The sequence below is a fragment of the Acyrthosiphon pisum genome, chromosome A2 (genome assembly GCF_005508785.2).
Source record: "Acyrthosiphon pisum isolate AL4f chromosome A2, pea_aphid_22Mar2018_4r6ur, whole genome shotgun sequence".
In the NCBI taxonomy this organism is placed as follows: Eukaryota; Metazoa; Arthropoda; class Insecta; order Hemiptera; family Aphididae; genus Acyrthosiphon; species Acyrthosiphon pisum.
In genome coordinates, this window is record NC_042495.1 from 35638275 (window position 1) to 35658612 (window position 20338).

General features: G+C 27.1%; 1 protein-coding gene across 1 annotated transcript in view; it reads right to left on the reverse strand.

The window, feature by feature from the left end:
- Positions 1–1421: 1421 nt before the first annotated feature.
- Positions 1422–20338, reverse strand: part of LOC100163866 (neuropeptide CCHamide-1 receptor-like) — a 168527-nt gene continuing 149610 nt past the window's right edge. Inside the window, exon 8 of the mRNA XM_029490528.1 lies at positions 1422–2094. The gene's annotated coding sequence lies outside the window, so the exon portion shown is untranslated. The remainder of the gene's footprint in view (positions 2095–20338) is intronic.

Genomic DNA, 20338 nt, shown 5'->3' on the forward strand with positions numbered 1-20338 from the left:
AAGATGAACGTCAAATGTGAAGATTTCTCATGATTAATTTTTATTTTCCATTTAGTGTACCAGGATGACATGAGGTCTAATTTGTTTTTTGTATACATTGATTTATATATAATTGAACTCAAATTTAACATAACCATTACAGTGACCCCTTTACAACACCTACTATACAGTACAACGGTACCCAATTGCCCACCTTTTTTTAAAAATAATTTAACTTCACCAAATATTAAATCTATTTAAAAATTGAATTGTTTCAGCCCCACGGAATGTGGTTCCCCGTTTTTGATGCATGTGGTATATTTATTGTGGTCCATAATTCTAATTCGAATGTTTACCGAGTCTATTTCTAACGCACTTCGTACAGCGACGATAAATGAATAATATTTTGACACTCGCAAACCATATAGGTACAATTTTAATTTCCAACTATAGATCATTCGTGATCATACGTGGAATTACTCTACGAATCGCCTAACTATACTTAAACAAAATAAAAGCGTACAATGTTGTTACTTACGTGGACAGTGGTCAATTAAACCATGGATTCACCTGTGAAACTTAAGTTTTTATCGGTTTTCGCCGATGTTCTTACTATTAAGGTAACACAATGACACTTTATTAGAAGAAAAGCAAATGTTGTTACATTTATATCTTTTTTTCTTACAAACTGCATGCAACACACTACAAAAGTAAGAACAAAGAAAACACATTTAAACATACTAATATTAAACTTAATCTTAGTTTATATTAGTTTGGTTGAAATTTAAATTTCATAAAATGAATATAAATGAGTCTTAACACTTTACTTGACGAATAGAAAATGCCCCTATATGCATCGAGTTTACCGACTAGTTGTAAAATATATATTACTATAGTGTATACGATTTTTATTCTTGGAAATAGCATTTTGTCAGCTGTCTAAATGTAATGTGAAATAATTGTTAACTTTTAGTAAGCTTTTTGTTGTACGGTGAAAAATTGACCTCCAGGGATAACGGTAGAAACATTCAATTACTTTTTTCAAGGGATGATTAATGATGTTGCTAGTTTTCTTTGACTGTTTATAATGCTATCGTGTCATAGTGATCGCAAGAACGCTTATCTGTTAACCAAATTAAACAAAAACAAGTGAATTATACTGATTTCCCTTAACTATAAATTAGCCAGTTTCTGAAATAATTTTATTAATTAACAGTTTGGTAAATATTGAATAGTTAATAAAACTAATACTGACGAAAACTCTTTGAAACAGCGATGATTGAAACCTAAGTTATTAAGAATTAATCTATCTAAAAATGTTTACTGTATTTACACAATAATAAATCAAAATAATTAATTATTAAATAGCTACTATTAAACATTTTTTGTTTTTAATGATATTCTTATGTGAAATTAAAAATAAATCTTATTTATAAGTAGTAAAAACATTATACATTTAGCCCTTTCTGAATCGTAATAATCTCTATATCTATATTATAATATGGATACAGTAAATATTTATTGACACTTGATTTTTAACAACTTTCCTCAAATGAACCTCATCTAACATCTTTGACCACACTGCTATGAAAACTTAAGTTCTACGGTCACTATTATAATGTAGACATTTACCACGCTGTTTAGAGTTTATCTTCGATGTATAATATATTAAAGGTACATTCAATATTTAAAATGTATGCAATGGAGGTCCTTAATCGCTATTGATTCAAAATATTCTTAATCTAAATATGAATTCAGGAATCATAAAAAACAAAATTAGTTATGAACCTTATGTCATTCAAATATTTTATTTTATATGTTTTGTTTGACTCTGTTTATTATTTTCAAAATAGTTGTTGAAATAGTTCACTTTAACAAATTGTCTAAATAAAATAAAACAACCAATATAGAAATGTATTACAAATTAGTAGCTTTAGTGACTTTGTATGGGAAGAGGGAAGGAGGAGGAACCCTTTTGCGTTAATAATTGCGCAAAAATAATGGTGTCTTAAAAGTTATAAATAACCGCATTTGATAATCAATGAAGTTCTATAAAGTTTCTTCCAAATATTCTGATGATTTTAGTACTTTTTCTTTTATCACTTATTGAAATTCCTGAAAAATTCAAAAATTATCATTTCAAAGTTGTGAATGCAATTATAAATCAGATTAAAATTGATTATTGATTACGTTTCAAGGAATACCTAAACATATCAAAACATAAATTGGACATCACAGTCAATTAAGCATCTCTACTAAGAATACAATAATTTTTAAATATAATGATTTATCATTGCTTATTTATTTGTAATTTTAATAACTACAACACACCGCTATCCTTTCCCGGTATGAGTGATACGAGTGCCAAATATTATGTGGTATCTAAATAATGTCTGAATTTATATATTATTGTCTATTGACCATTAATATCTGTGACGTAGGTTTATGACATACTTTTTATTCTACACTATATACGTTGATATAAATGGACAAGGATTGTTGCCAATCGATTTAATTGGTCAGCTGTAATCTTAAATCTACTGCAGCTATGCCACTGGCCATTGATCTGAAAGTTGCATATGCATCAGTCAGTGGCTACTCATTGAGTGTTTAAAAGAAATGTAGCAGCGGTAATCTGCTATCTGTAAGCTGGCATGACGTGATCAAGTGAAGTGATCAAGTTATCGAGTCATCGAGAGGAGTTTTGAGTTTTAAATCTTAATGTGCTTTCCCATTTTAAATACAATTGAGTAACTATATCTACATTTTTTTTTATTCTGATTGGAATTTGATGCAAAATTGTTAATTTTAATCGGTGTTTACAGTTTACTGTGATTGGAATAAGATATCAGATTTGATAACTTATTATTTTCAAGTCAAAACAAATATGGAAAAAAAATTCACAATTGAAGACGATGAGTTGAATGAGATATTTTAAGATCCACAAAAGTGAAAATACAATTTTATTTTATATTTAATAATAAACTGAATGTTATTAATGTTTGATTAGTAAAAATCAGTTGCTCAGTTATTGACATATTATTTTGGTGGATCATCTCATGATATGTTGATTTTAGTTTGTAACTAAACAACCTCAGTCGATGAATGTGGCCATAAGAAAAAAATTAAACATATGTGTCTAATTAAGTACCTAATATTAGAACAATTTTTATTTTAATTGCGTACAGTAGAGAATAATAATAATTATTTAACAAACTAATGAAATTTCAAGGATTATTAAATATATAGGTATCATGGAACTATAACCATACAATATTATTTTTTATTATTAACATAAAACAAATAATAATATAAATTGTAAAAGTATTTTAATGATTCGCCAACAAAAGAAAATATGCATTATTAGTAAGATTGATCAATCCAAATATTATAATTAATAATATTAACCTAATAATATTAGTATTACTAATGACCATTGCTAATTTTACTATTTACCATTGGTATAATATTATGTTATAGCGTAACAATGTGGCATGACTACTGACGATTTTTTTTTATTCTATGCGTTAAACAAACGAGTTAACTACTAATCGTGAGATAGTAAATTAACTATACCACAGCGAGCAATTTTCCAGGCGAATCATTAGCGGTTAATTACATATTAATATATTATCATAATATCTGCATAATATAATATCTACATTAAACATTTGACGTGTGTTTAACGTGTACAGTGGATATACGATATCGTATGTAGACATGGAGTGTCCCTAACCCCCATCCACATTCGATTGATATGGTGTCGACAAACAAACAGTAAAATCATCTGCATTTGACATTATACCTAATGCGTGTCTACAATTCGTATACGATAACAACAGTATTTCTAATCGGTGGCTAAAATACGCAGTGGCGGTTTTTGATGTGGCCTATTGTAATGTTGTATAATATTAAATAGTTGTCACTTTTCGTATTCATTATCATTATTGTTCTCCGTGCCATGGCATTGCGAAGTCAAATCGTATAGTTTATGTTTAGATCAACAACCACGACGTAGACTATTGTTTGCAGTTATTACTATTACTAACGGAAGATAGATTAAAAAAAATACAGAAACTCGTTTTTACTATAATTATAATTATTATACAATTTATTCAGTCTGCTGTTGCATGCATCATAAAAAACATTCTCGTTGACTCAATTATCCCGTATATTATTAACCAAACGAGACACGAGTCTGCTCGCACTGAAGTTCGATGAGTCTATTATTAAAAAGTATAAAGTGTGTGAAAAATATTTTGAAACATTATTTTCTAAAATTGATTACTTAATATTAATGGTAAGTAAGAACAATAGGTTATCCCTTTCTCAATAATGTGTTTTTAAAATAATTAAGCGAATGTATGACAAAAATAATAATTAATAATTATTATCTATATATAAATAATCAAGTATAAGATAATTTTATAATTTAATTATGATAACACGGCGTAATGGATAGTCGTTTTAGCTACACCGCTGTCATGTGATCTATTTTTTGAGTATTTTAATTTAATATTATTCACCAAATTATGATATTAGTATTATTTTAAGTGTGCAAGACTATTATAATCATCATGAATTAAAATGTAGCATTCAAAGCTATAATTCGAATTATTACAAGTAACTCAGGGCGAGAAAATCACTAATGGTTTTTGATCGTTACCCAAAACTTTGTTTTAATTAATTATTAGTGAATCTAGTGAAAAAAAAAATTAACATTAATTTATATGATATATTTGTAGCACAGAAAATGTGTTGTTGTAATGTGATTGTATTTATTTTAACTAATCGGATGTTTCTAACTTCTGTGTATATTATATAAAATACACAATAATTATTATAACTAACTCAAAACCACTCTCAATAAATGATACCTTATAGACAATTTATTGAAGAAAACATAAGACGAAAGAAAATAATTATTAAAAGAAATTAGAAAAGGATTTTTCTCTGTTAATATTTTAAAATTTTAAAACTTTACTGAATACAGTAAGAGTATTCATTGATGTTTATTATACATATTACATATACAATAAATAAATATTAATTAATATTTTTAATTTTAGTTTATATTTAGGTTGTATAGTCAAATATAATTTAACTATTTCAACACAACTATAAATAAAAATTAAAAAATATGTTTCTTATAGGTACCTATACATTAAAATAAACTCAAATAAATTCTACACACATATCACATTAACTGCTAATCAATATTATACTCTTTCGAAATGTAATTATTGTTAATATTTACTAAGATAATATTATTTAATGTTGTAGGGCATTATTAACTATTTATTATACGTCTAGTAGTTTTGTTTTTTTAATATCTTATAATGAGCCAAACGAGGACACATATTTGTGCAAATATTTCTTTTGTTTTTCGCGAAAAACTTTTTAAGAAATACCAAAAGATCAGAATTATGAAACACTCAGTATGATTTATGTATTTACGCTGTAAGTCTGTTTGTGTATTTCCAATTGAAAACGTCTCCTTTATATTGCAACACATGGCATGTACTATACGACAATCGACGAGAAATGAGAATACATTATACAGATAGAATTTAAAATATAAGAAAAATTATTAGTTTTTCTAAACGTCACAAAAGTTAAAATATATTAAATGAACCACTTCGACTGGCAAACAACCGTGTTCGAAATGTGACAAGTTAATCGCTGAAACCTAATATTTACCACGCCGAAGTGTCTTTAACGGAAGGCCTCTTAACTCACACACGATCAACCCAACACTCAGTACTTACACTTATCGTAAATAATTACGTAATTTATAGACTGTGTGGATACTAAAAAAATATCAATATTCACCCACAATGATGTAACATAATAGTATAGTGCATAATTATATATATATATATATATATATATATATTATATAGGTTTTCCTTAATTTTTTGAGGACTTTCACGGATCTTAGGCTATAATTCCAACAGCCCACGTCAATCTCTAAAATATGTCAAAAACCATGGAAATTTAACATGAGGTCCCTCCAACATTACACTATTACAAAAAAATACTCTGACGAAGTAACTTGTCAACCACCGTACAGCAGAGTGGTTATCTACTTTCCCTATTTTTTTTTTTGTCAGTTAGAAGGTATTGTGTTGATTAACTATGGATGCATCTGCCCGATCTCGTACATCAAATGCGTGTGTGTATTGTAATATATTATTTGTTGTTATAGGTCTTCTGAAAACCAGATCCGCTGGAAGAGCGTGGTACATGACACAGGTAGAGCCATGAATGTATTTTATTTAAAAAACTGTCAAATAAACATTCACTTATAGACTAAAAGTGGTCAAAAGATGCTCTGAAAATATTCTAGGACACGCAATGCATTTGCATTTCAGAATAAAATAATGGTAAAATTAGTATTTTCAAATAAAATCTTAATTTATAATTTATTATAAAAAAAGTACTTAGAATAAACTTTCATTTAAAAATACGAATAATAATAAAAAAAAATCTATACAAGTGATTAAATATAATGTTTGTCAATCTCTCTGGCATAAACCATTATAAAATATTTCATATTTGATTAAATTAGAATATACAAAAGAAAATGTGTAGATAGTTTAATATTATGGAGAAATATGGAAAGTAGAATTTTATTTAGAAGTAAGACCTAACAGATTTTTATCGAATTGTATTCTTTTGTAAAACGTCGTAGCAAATTCTCGCATCATTGTAAATAATCACGGGAATTACGGCAATAATATTATTAATATTGCTGCGTCATGTATCATATTGCATGTCACGCAACCGAAATTGAAAACCGATTTGACACATAAAGGGCACAGTTGTCTCGTTAAATATACGGCTCGGGATCTAGGTACGACAATATTAATAATAGTACATCGTCGCTGAAGAAGAAGAAAACGGTACAATAAATTTAATTCCACGCACGCGTGAATAATGTTGACAATTTTACGAGTGCATAACCCACCTATACTTAGTACTATACCTATATCATGGCTGTATTATGTATAGTTTACTCTGTTTGTCGGGTTTCCAGAGTATTCACACTTAGTTTACCTGTTTCCACGTCTTGCGGAATCGGTTAAAGATGTTTCTGTTTCACCCGAATTGACCGAGAACAACCTACGCTTTTATTTAATACCGAATATCAGTGTTTTGGTTCTTTGATATCATTTGATATAGGTATTGGTATAAAATCGACTTATTACTTAGAAATAGTAAGTACCTCCTACCTATTAGTCGTGTTAAAAGAACACCATTGAATTACTGTATACTAGTGAGTGTATCAGTGTATAACATAATATGTACTTCTATTATTGTTTCGGTAAGTATTTATAAGTTACAACAGTTTTGCGTAATATATACTTGGGTAGCCATATATATGATTGTACGAATATATTATAGTTGTTCTCGTGTACTTCGTCGAGCGTAAATATAAAATGAAAACAGTTTTAATTTCTGACGTTTGTTTTTGTGCGTCTTATGTTTAGGTTTGCGATAAAAACACACACCAAAAATCATTAAACGTCATACCAACAAGTTTAATATATAAACTGAATATGAAACCTATACATATTATTATTTCTATCGGTAAAATGTTCAACAATATTTGTTAAAACGTATTTACATACATATTTCTATATATGGATAGTGGATACGCTATAAAACAAATAACAAATAAAATAATAAGATACGTTTGAACGTTTTATTTATTTATGTTGCATAGGTACACTAACACAAAGTTCGAATTGTGAGTAAACATTAGGCTATACTATCGCCTTACGGCATATAAAATACAAATATAAACTATAGATAGCCAATTTATTTTTTTACCAAGCGTAAAACGTTTGACGAAAGTCTAAATAAATAATTAATAAACCTAAAGTTGGAAGTTATGAATTTTCTAGAGAGAATAAGGTTGTGAAACGAGGAGTTCCTAGAATCTTGAATCAGTAGTTCTATTTCTACATCAAGCGCGAAGTAAGGTATCAGTACTTCCCAATGAGTTAGTCATAGATTCATTATGAATTTCCTGAGGTTAGGGCTGAAATTGGTCCACAGAATGATGATACTAAAAGGTTAATTACCTGAGAATTTGAATATTTAAACTTACAAGACTCATAAATTGAAACCACGAAGTTAAATGATGCTTAAGATTAATCTTAACTTGGTGTATTCAAAGGAGAAGTTACCCACCGACGACACACCTAGCGAGATGTGTAGGACGTGTGCATAAAGGGAATATAAATGGGAGTAGGTCCTATATGTGGAGATATTTCCTTTTCAATATTTTGGAAAAATTGCCGGCTTTTAGTTTGGTTAACATTTTTGTAAGGATATTTGGGTGATCAGAGATGGAGAATCAATTGTGGTAGGTAACTTGCCTGAACATTTTTTATTTATAACACAAAAATATACCATCTATCCATCGTATACTTTGAGAATATACGTCATATTGTTTCTTAAATTTACCAATTGAATAAAAAGTTTGTTCTGAAATATGATTGTACCTTTCTTCCAAGTTTTAGCAATAAAATATTTAAAATCTTCTTTTACTAGGGGTTTTTTTTTTTTTTTTTTTGCTGCTCCCATATATTGCAGACTAGGCAGGCTCACTCTTGCTTGATGTATGGTCACCGGAAGAATTTAAATTAAAAGATCATATATTATATATATATAATATATATAGGTATCATTAGAATGGTGAAAAAAATTAAACTGATGGCTTACAACAAAAGATATCCTTCGTTCGTCAATTTATAAATGATTGTTTTGTGAATACATGTCTTAATTTTACACAAAATGTTAATCGATTTCAACCAAATGTTTTCACTTAGTATAGTATACTACCTAAGACCTACATAATATTATAAAATATTAATATGTCACACATCTTGCACCCAGGTGTAAGTACAAATGCATGATCGTTGATCATGAAGTATTACAGGCTGTCGAGCATGCAGCATAGTGAAGACGGCGCATTTTTCACAATGACGATTAATCAATTCCATTTTGATTCACTGTTTGTCCTTGAGTTATATTTATATTATTGTTGAAGAACACAATCTGACAAGAAGTTACTGTGAACGTTAAAATTGAAATGAATAGTCTGTTGAAGTATAATCGTAGGTGGTGGCGCGATACGCGTGAAACAATTAATATCACTTCACTTGTTCCACAACCCAAAGTTGTTTTTGTTTCAATTTCGTAGGAGAGCGATGTTGTTACAACACTTATTGCAGTGTATTTGATATTTATATTTTATGAGTATGTTTAAATTAAATCAACTGAACAAATTTTACGAATGTTAAATACATTTAAAAAAAATTGATCTGTGTACAAATATACCTACTATATAGTATATTTTGACGAGTGATGTGTATAAATTTCTTCTTATTAATGTTATTTAAATATATAGGGAAATCTTAAGAAATATCTCCATAAAAGATAATCTAATATAATCTAAAGAACTCATTATCGATTGTTAGCTATTTGTATTTATATCGGTATATTGTGTTATAAATATTATGAAACTATGGATGTTGAAGTTTCTATGGAGAATTGTAACTTTTTAAAGGAAATAGCTTTATTTCTCAAATGTTTACTATAAATAAATCTATATTCAGCTATACCTTAAACTGTGATAAAATAATATATGGCTTGGAGCTATAGCAGGCTTTCATTATAAAATTAGTAAAAAATACAAAGTATTTCGTTAAAACTTATGAAGAGTATAATAATCACTCTTCTGTTCAGTAGGAGTCCAGTGTATCTCGTAATTTGAGGCACAACAATAGATGTGTTAAATTTGATTTAGATGATAAATCATTGTATACGTTTAAAAAATGATTCTGAGCAAAAAAGACTCTTTTTGATAACCTTGGTTACCAAATAATTTTGTTTATTATATTATTAATATTTTAACGAGTGTTTGCAGCGGTGGATTGGGCCAACGGAATACCGGTAAAGTTTCCGGTGGGCCGATCATCATATTATAACTCCGGTCCGGTGTATTTGTATTAAACATTATTTGATAAAGTTTGCTGTGTGTCTGCGTTGTTTGTAGTCGTATTACGATTTTAGCTACATTAAGTATAATACAGTATAAACATGAGTCAATTTATATTTTATTCTAAAGTGTCAACATTTTTATAAAATGTATTTTAATATTTTTTATTTAATTAATAATATTATTGTATATATATGCACAGTATTTTGGTTGCACTTAGTAGATCAAGCTGACGATTTTAGATTTTAAGTGGAGCGATAAATTTATTGGTTTTACAATATTATGTGTAGATATTTTTTTTTGTGTGTCATAACCTTTTGAGGCATGGAGTAAAAAAGCTTTGATTGTCTACTTCAGCATCTTTTCTGGTAGGAAAGTGAATCTTGGTACACTAGCTAGTCAAAATAAAAAAATTCATAGAATTTTTCCAAAACACAGAAAAAAATAAAAAATTTTATGAATAACGAGCATGCAAAACCAGTTTATGACTAAATCGATTCTTATAATAATTTATAGAAGTTGTTGAGTTGTTTTTTGGTGTAACGTTGTTATGAGTTATGACAATAACACTAATAATTGCAGATTATAGATACTTTTTACCAGATGTTTAAATGTCATATGCCCATTTTCTATATACGATACAATTTTAAATTTTTTTTGATTTTTTTAAGCTTTTTATAGGGATGAGAAACTTTAGATTTTTTTCAATTATTGTTGATAAATAATTTTTGTCACAATCGAGAATATTTTTTAAAGAGAATTACGGTTTTAAATATTTTGTTGTATGTCAAGAATATTATTTATGGGTATTTGAACATTTTAAAGTATATTATTGTTTATTATACCTATCTTACAAATAGTCACATAGATTACATTTTTAAACGCAAATAATTAATTCAACCTACTAATAGTTAAATAACTTACATTATTAGCAATACTATCATAAAATATATATTATATTTAGTTATAACTATATGCTGAATGCTGATAGACCTTCTTTACTAAGAATCGTTTTTCGTATAGAATGATATACCTAATATCATTGAAATATTGAATTATAATTTAACACATCTATTACAAACGGGTCTGTCACAAAGTAATTCCTGGCCCAATGTTTTTTTTATAATCCACCGCTGAGTGTTTGTATTCCCCCCTCCCCCGATTATTTTAAAAAGTGCGGAAAATGTTCAATGTTGACCTCCCAAAAGTACTAATTAGATCTGATTTTCCAGAAGGAAACTGTATCAAAGTTGATGATCAAAACATTTTTTTTTGTATACTAGGAACTGTATTCTTCACTATACAAACACAAAAAAATAAAAGTAAAAAAACTTATTATCATTGTAAATTTAAAATCAATATATTCATCGCTCTGCTCGGAAACTAAAAGAAAAAACAATAAATGTCTTAGCCGATCACTATACTTTTTTAAACATAATATTATTACGTAGTGATGTTATCGACTTACCGTATTTCCTATATATTTGTTATCTCTGAAGTTGCCTGTAAATTATTTGGTTGTGGTGGAAATAGGCATCATTAGTTGATTTCTTTTTCAATTTACGTTCTTAGATAGATTTGGAAAAAACAGTTCCGTAGTATTTCCAAAATATAAATTCAACTAACATGATAATTTGATGCTACCAACCTTGAATACTTTAGCTATAATATTCTATAAAAAGAGATAATGTTGTCTTATTAATTATTTCTATATATTATGTATCCTCCCGTATTATTTTATGTTATACCCACCTGTATAAAGTAATTACTTAGTTTAAGAAGATTTAGTAAAAGTCCGTAAAACTACTTTACTTGTACAAGACGTATAATATCATAATATAAAGTTTCGAATGAATAACAATATTTATGAAAGAGGTATGATTAGATTTTTACTCCGGACAATATTATGTAACCAATATACAATAAAACAACGAAATATACACATTTTATCCAAGCTTGGTATAATATAACATTTCAAATCTATTCGATTAGGTATGAATAATTCGTGTATCCGGTTGACGCATTTAGCAATGAAATGTAATTTGTTTTTCGAAAACTGAATGTACCTACCTATCTAATGCTAATAATTCATTATTATTTATTAAATGAAATGAAATGGCAATAACGAACAGTAAATATTAAATAGCATTATTACAATCCTAATGGAAACCGTCCAAAATGGCTACATAGTAAAATTACTATGGAATTTAATACGTATCAGAGTATATATTGATAATAACAATAATTATAAACCTTAAATAAAATGAGATTGAAATAAATGTCATAGTAATAAATGTTAAAATGTCTACTTTGTAAATATAACGTTGGATACATTTGACAATGCGAACGTATATGTTATAGTTATTTGATAATACCGGGCACAATATGCTTCTGTTGAAAAATGGTTATTCATAATGATTATAAAAAACTAGAAAGTTGTACCATTTTAAAATCTACTATTATTATTATTGTCTTCGTTAAAACTAACTGTTGAAATATTTGTTATTTTGGCGAGACTTGACAGGGTAACCATATATTGTTCTACACATTTTTCAAACGAATAACCTTTTTACGGTGTTATGGCAATAATAAAATACCGTTAAGTTTTTGGATTATTAACGCGTGTAGCTTGGAACCGTTAAATTTATCCAAGCGATTTATAAATTATAATTAACTTATAATTAGAGTCATGGACGTCTATTACTAGGTTAGGATAAGTAAGTATTTAATGTTGGTAATTATTATAAAATAGTTATTTTATATTTAATTTTAAACGTAAATTGTGCACTATCAATTATTATAGTAAAAATACAACCAAATAATGAACAGTTATACCTACTATAATTTCTAAAGTACAAAAAAAATACATAAAAAAGCTGTATATAAATACATGAAAGTAAATATGCTGTGAAAATTTTTTTTTGGTAGTTTTCAATTTGATATTTAATTGAGCAGATTGAAGTATGCAGTAGACCTAAGTAACGTTTCATTTGTAACTCGTGAGTCCCGACATATATTATTTTTTTTGAGCATTCAAAAACAATTGGAACAATAAATCACACTGTTCAAAGCTTTTTACCTTTTTACAGTCAATGTCACTAACAGTGTTATTAGAAACTGTAGTCCTGAAGACGAATGTCCGTGTTTGATGTTAATATATATAACAATAATTTCAGATATTGCAGTGGATCGCGTATTCGAATCCCATGGCTCAACACATATTTTTGTAACAATATCACTAATTATTATTTAATACTATAGTGATGTGTTTAAATTTTTAAAATTATATCAGAAATAATAAATTGTTTACGATAATATGTCAAGTAATGAATGGTTGTTTGTTTGTTGCATATGTGGTAATACAATGTCCGTAAACAGCTCAAAAAGAGTCAAAATATTAAAAAAATTCTATGGTGTATAGAAAATGAATACCTATATAAACATTCATTGAAATGGTCATGTATCTACAATTATTCGTTTTTAAATTAAAACAAAATGAAAAATAGAGTGAATATTCAATCTTGTAAAAATATGAACTTCAAACGCTCATTATAATTTAATTTGATTTGCCTAGACAAACGTATAAGGAATCTTGTATTAAATTTTCAAATCTTAGATTTAAATAAAACGTTTTTATGGATTAAACTCAAAATAAGTTAGTTTTAATATTTTTCATCTGTCTTTGAAACAATATATTAGGAGACTCTTATTACATTTTCAAGCTTTTTTACCTAACAAATAAATTTGAATTGATATTTATAAAATCAAAAACTAAAAAAATTAGAAATTGAAAATGTCCGTAAACATCTAAAAATAGATTAAAATATTTTTAAAATGTTATGGTGTATAGAAAACGCTTATATAAATATTCAGTCAAAATTGCATGTATTTATGGTATATTGCTTTAGAGTTACGCCAAAAAAAAAAATCAATTTTGCGTAAAAATTTTCGTTTTTCCTTAATTTTTCTTTAATTGTTTTGAAAACTACTGGAAAATTTTTACTTTTGACCCCCCAAAGTACCAACTAGATTCACTTCCCTATCAGTAAAGATATTGTTGAAGAAAATTTAAACTTTTACTGTCCTACAAGCTAAAAGGGTAATGACAGACACACAAAAAAAAACCCACACACATCGTTGTAAAATCAATACATTCGTCGCTCCTCTCAAAATCTAAAATTCCAAAAATCAGATATGGAATAATTGAAGTAAAATGTGTGCATTCTTGGTAAATAATAACAAGTAATAATAAAAATTAAATAAGCATTATTTTTTTTTTTTTTATCATAGTTTATCTTCAATTTGTATTTTTATTATTATATAATGATAGGTATGTAAAAGAATGCGACTAATAATATTTAAGAACCTAATGCATAAAAAATAAAAACAAATATTAAAGATAACAAAGAAAGCTAACCTATTTTGTATTATTTTTACATAATACTTCAGTCATAACAGTTGGCCTTGGAATACTTAATAATAATCCTTAGGAAAAATTATACGGAAGACATAATAACATAAATACATAATAATATGATTATTATTACCGCGAACTTAGGTATATACGTCTACCCATATGGTAATATATGAAGATGTAGAAGATACGTGTGCGAGTACGAGATATATATATACATATATATGCATTATGTGTAAAAATTACATCATAAAAATAATGCATGTATATTGTATATATTATATAAATACGTGTAACCAATAACCATTATTCAGGTCAACTAATATCAGCATGATATCGATTTCCCTCGTTTAAAAAATACAACCTATGTAGGTTATCACTACATTTTTTGACTAAAGTGTCATTTATTTTCAGAGACATTATAGCATTTTAAAGGGGATTTTCCCCATTTCTTGATGCACAAATTTCATTGATCCTAAGTCCTAACACTCAATTATTTACTTTTATATTAATTTAGTGTTACTAAATAAAGTAGCTCAATAAGTTCTTGTACAACATTGTTATTTATAAAATAATTTTGACTTAAGATTGTTGTGCTGTGTAGTATACGATTATTGTTCACATTCATTAATACATAAAACATTTTAATAAGAACAGTGACATTGATATTTCGAAAATGGGAGCTTAAGCCAAAATATTATGTCTATCGAATATTATTGCTTGCCCAGGTGATAATCAACAGCGACAACAGGTATATATTCAGCGTTTCAGCAATATAGTCTTTCACATCATGGTAAAATTATTGTCCGATATATTTAAGCTGTAATATATTATCTAGGTTATTTATTGTAAAGCGTTTATTTTGTCTAAACATTTTCTGAAATAGCCGATTTTATAATATATTGATGACATGTATGTGTGTGTAAAAAAAAATAAACAAATAAAAGCAACATTTTAATATATTATTATAATACAATACAATACTTGTGTATATACAAATAAAACAATTATATTTTACTATCCACTAATTACTAACTACTATTGATCATTAATAAGCTTATTAATATTATTCTAAAATATTAACAGGATTTTCAACTTAGATATATTAATATTATTACATAATTTACACAGGGGTGCCATTTCAGTTTTTTTTTAAGGTGTGCAAACAATAAAGAGGCCAATTTTTTCCCACCTCCAGGCCAATCGTTAAAAAAACGTTTCTAGTGTTTTCAGTTTTTCATTACAGATTCATTACAGTATCAAAAACATATTTTTATAGTTGACACATTACATTTTACCGTTCATACATTCTGTGTATATACTGTATAGTGTATAGTAAAGATATTTTTAGATAGAATAGATGCATATTATTATTATTATGTCTTTTGTCTATCAGTAAGTAGTAGCCACTTACCATTTACACATATTTGTGTGTGCCAGTGGATAAAGTGATACCGATATCAATTTATCAATTATCAAATTAAAGAACACAATATTATAATATTATTTATGATTATCAGTGAATAGCTGCGGTGCATGCACAGTTAAAGATTGGCAAACTGAAGGCCATCTGGCCATAGTATTAATTAGGCCTAGGCCAATTGTGGACAACAAAATTACAGGGTGTGCGAGTGCACACCCTGCCCCCCCCCCCCAAATGGCACCCCTGAATTTACAATAAGTTTAATTAGATAATCTAAACTACTTATATGGTATTTTATAAAAAAGACTAAATTTTAAATTGTAAGAAATCTTACATGGCCAAATTATAATAAAATTAATGATATGATGCTTGCAATAAATAATATAAAACACATATAACTCAGAATTATGTTTTTACATTTAGTCGATAATAAAAAGTATAGTAAATAGAGCAAGGCTTTTCCAGCATTGGTCATTTTTTTCAGGTATTTTTTTTAATAGAATATTTTGCTAAGTATAGTAGGTAGATAATATATAAAATATTCGAATACCGAAGTAAATACATTTTCGAATATTATTATTTTTTTTATATTTTTAATATTTCATACATTAAAATATCATATTATTATGATTTAAAAGTTATAATTACATTTTAAGGATTTTTTTTTAAATGTGTGTAAAATTGCGGTTTTATAAAAAGCTATGTGAAAGCAGAAAATAATAAGAATCTAATAACTAATAATTAACTACAATTATACGTTAGTTAAAAAATAATTATACTTTTGTAAAACTAATAAGTTTTTCATAAAATGTAGAGCAAGCAATGATTTTTAAATGACCTAAAATAGTGTAAGACAGTAACATAGTAATATTATGATTATTGATAGTTTTAGAACAGATTTTAGTTTTAGCTATAAATAATAGTATAACTACTACTGGTAGATTTTTTATTCATATTTCAGAAGTTATATGTTAAGTTATGGTGTATAAGTGTATATTTATATTTATAAATACATAGTTACCTATTTAATTATATTATATGTATAGTATAGACCACAAATGACTTACAATATGATAGAGTCGCGAGCATCATATTAATATAATGAAAAATATCAGAAATATCAAAAAAAGGAATAATACCTATTATTTTAGTAAAATTGTTGAGACGCGATCCGTGGTTTGGCCATCCCCGCTGTAGACTACCTATATAGTCTATATAATATAGATCCAGGAAGTCTTTACTGTTAATATAAATTATGGTTTATGCAGCAAGGAAAATACAGTTCGTATATATTGTATTCATAGTCTATTCTTAAAAGCTAGAATGTAAATGTAATATTTTTCATATATTTTAGTTTTTAAATAAATGTTGTGGCTTAAAAAATAAATCAAATGTATTTGAATGATATCGTAAACATACGATGAATTATGAATCTTAAAAAAAATTCAGGAAATGTACTTTTATTTAAAGTTTTATTTTATACCTAACATAATAATATCATCAACAATATAATATTATAAAATTTAAGGTTTTAAAAATAGACTTTATTTCTTCTTGTTTTTGTTTTTGTTTTTTATGTTTTAGTTTCATTGTTTTTAATATCATATTTGTGTTCACATGTAGGTAAAGTAACCCTTTGCATAATAAATTAGAATACCCGAATCCATAACTCACTATGATTAAAATCAATAATTCTATACACGTATTGTAGGTTTAGTAATAAATGAGATTTGTTTTAAAATCACCGAGAGCGTAATTTTAGTTCATTTTCTATTAAGCTTAGCCACACATAGATTATGCATAATATTGCACACATTTTATAGTGGCGCCTAATATTGAATGACAAAATATTTATTAAATGCATAGGTACGAGTGTTTATAGACAAAAAAAAAGTAATATAATATTGCTATTGGTTCAACATTGAAATGAACACTTATGGTAAGCGTGGTAACTTTGGTCGAGGGTCGGACGTAATATATTATGTTTTGAAATAATGTTCTTGTCTGACAAAAAAAAAAAAAAAATGGAATTAAAATTAAACAAACTCGTCAATATCCCTTGATAGAAGACGTATTAAAATTGTTTGGTCTCGAAATGTGAAAAATATCTTCATGTACATGTCTTATTATATGTATAATGAATATATTATAATTTATAAAAACGTCATATATTGCATACGATTTCCAGAACCTGTCGAGAAATTTGGGTTACAATGAGTGTCACTTAAATAGGGGTTTGCCTAGAAATGATTTGTCAACACATGCCTGAAAATTCAAGCTGCTCGTTTATCTTTATTTTATTTCTTGGAAATGCGTACGTCAGATTTTACATTTTGTTTGTCACCATTAAAATGTTTTAACATATGATAGGTACCGAAATTATTTGCTTAGCATAATGACATAACTATATATCAGTAAAACGGGGAGATAAACTATTTTAAGTATGAAATCACGTACATTATTAAATTTGAGCTCCAAACATTAAGACATTTTGATGGTATTTTTTTTTTTTTTGAATTAAGAACATTTAACAATCTGTACTCGTGGTACAATAAGCTTAATAGATATTTGAATTACAATAGTACTAGAATTAATACAAACACAAGCGCAACAGCATTCAATTTATATGTAACGCTATTTTTATTTTACATGAAAATCATGAATTGAAGAGACTGTCCAGCAACAGCACTTCGGCGAGATATGATGGTATTTTAATTTTGATTTTATGAATAGAATTCGATTAGGATCACTTTATTGGTTTTGTGTGACTATAAAACCAAATAGTTGCAGTAGGGAGTTACCCATAGGCGTGTTTACGGGAGGGGCCTGGTGGGCACTGGCCCCCCCGGCAGACTGTGCCTCCAACAAAATAGCTAGGATAAAAAAAAGTCGTACGGTACCCTGCAAGTACCTATAGATTTTAATTTATTGTAATTTTTTTAGTTACGCATTTATTAATTAGTGGTTATATTATCATCATATACAATTTTTTTTTTTTTTATTGAAAAAAATCTACAATCTATACATTTATTTTTGTACAATAAGTACCTAGGTTTGATACGTTAATAATAAAAGGTTAACATGAATCGTGTGATTAGGGAGTGGTAACACACCATAGTATTATACCTAATAATTATATAATGCATAAGTAGGTACTTTATTTTTATCAACAATTTACTTCATTATGTATCTGTTTTTAATTTAGTTTTAAATGTATTTTTATTGTTTTGACAAAGGTTATACTTTTTGAACTTAATTAAAAAATATTCCTACCATTGTGAATTTTGTAACATAAAAAATGAATGTTTCTTCATTTCTAAAAAAAATAGGTCTCACATTTTAAAAATTTGTTGTGCCCCCTCGGCCACCAAAGTCTGAACACGCCTATGGAGTTACCACACTTGAGTTTTCAAAGCGTACATTTTTTGGGTCTTTTTATCGTAAGTTAGGGTGATGAAGATGAATATGAGGATATTATTTTGTCGCATTTTCGTTTAACCGCTGCTCACCAATGAGTTAAAAATAACTGTTATTGGTAATCATTGTAAAGAAAAAAATACAAAATTAATTGAGCACAGACGTAGCGCTATCGTAGGTAGTATAGCAATAACTATTTACAAAAAAAATGTATATAAAGCAATATTCGTACATAATTAGATTTATTTATTATACTTCAATAAACTTACAGTGTATACAATTATACACATCATGCGTTTTAATTTATAGGCGTCGGGGGGTTGCAAGCGGTCATTGTTTAGTATAAAAATATCCCCATTTTAGATCAATCGTACCAATCATAAAACTAATAAAGTGATAACATTTCTGAAAATATCTCAATTTGTAATAAAGATTACTTGAGATGGAATTTTCCACTTAATAATATCTACATTTTTAACCTTTCCTAAATAAAATTAGGTTTAAAATCTTAAATTTTCAAAAATTAAAATTGTGGAAACACTACTGTAAACTAACATTTACCATTTACGACGATTCACAAAAATACAAAAGAAGTAAGTACCTAGATATTTTCAGTGAAAAAATTGCAGAGTTAACCGATTGGTGTTGCATGCACCCTAACGTGTTCCTTAAAAAAATCGACCATTTGCAATCCCCATAACATTATAATATAATATTATATATTATAATTTCAATATATTACATGATAAAATTATATTAATAATCTACATCGTTATAATAGTAAAATATACAATATTGGAGCAATATAAATGAACAACCATTAAGTTGGTGCATACTGCATAATCATACAATACACATGCAGCTGAATAAATGGCGTTGGTGTACCTAAATTAATTTACCTAAAAGGTGTTTCACAAAGCATGATCACATCAATTTTACTTTATTTAACAATACATTTATTAAAGCATTGAATTTTGGAATTTTTAAGTTTATTAAAGACCATGTTTTGAAATATTTTAATTGTGTATACTATGTTTTAATATTTAGTTTTTTGCGCGGGTTCAGAGTACCTACCTAATCCATCGTGCATGTT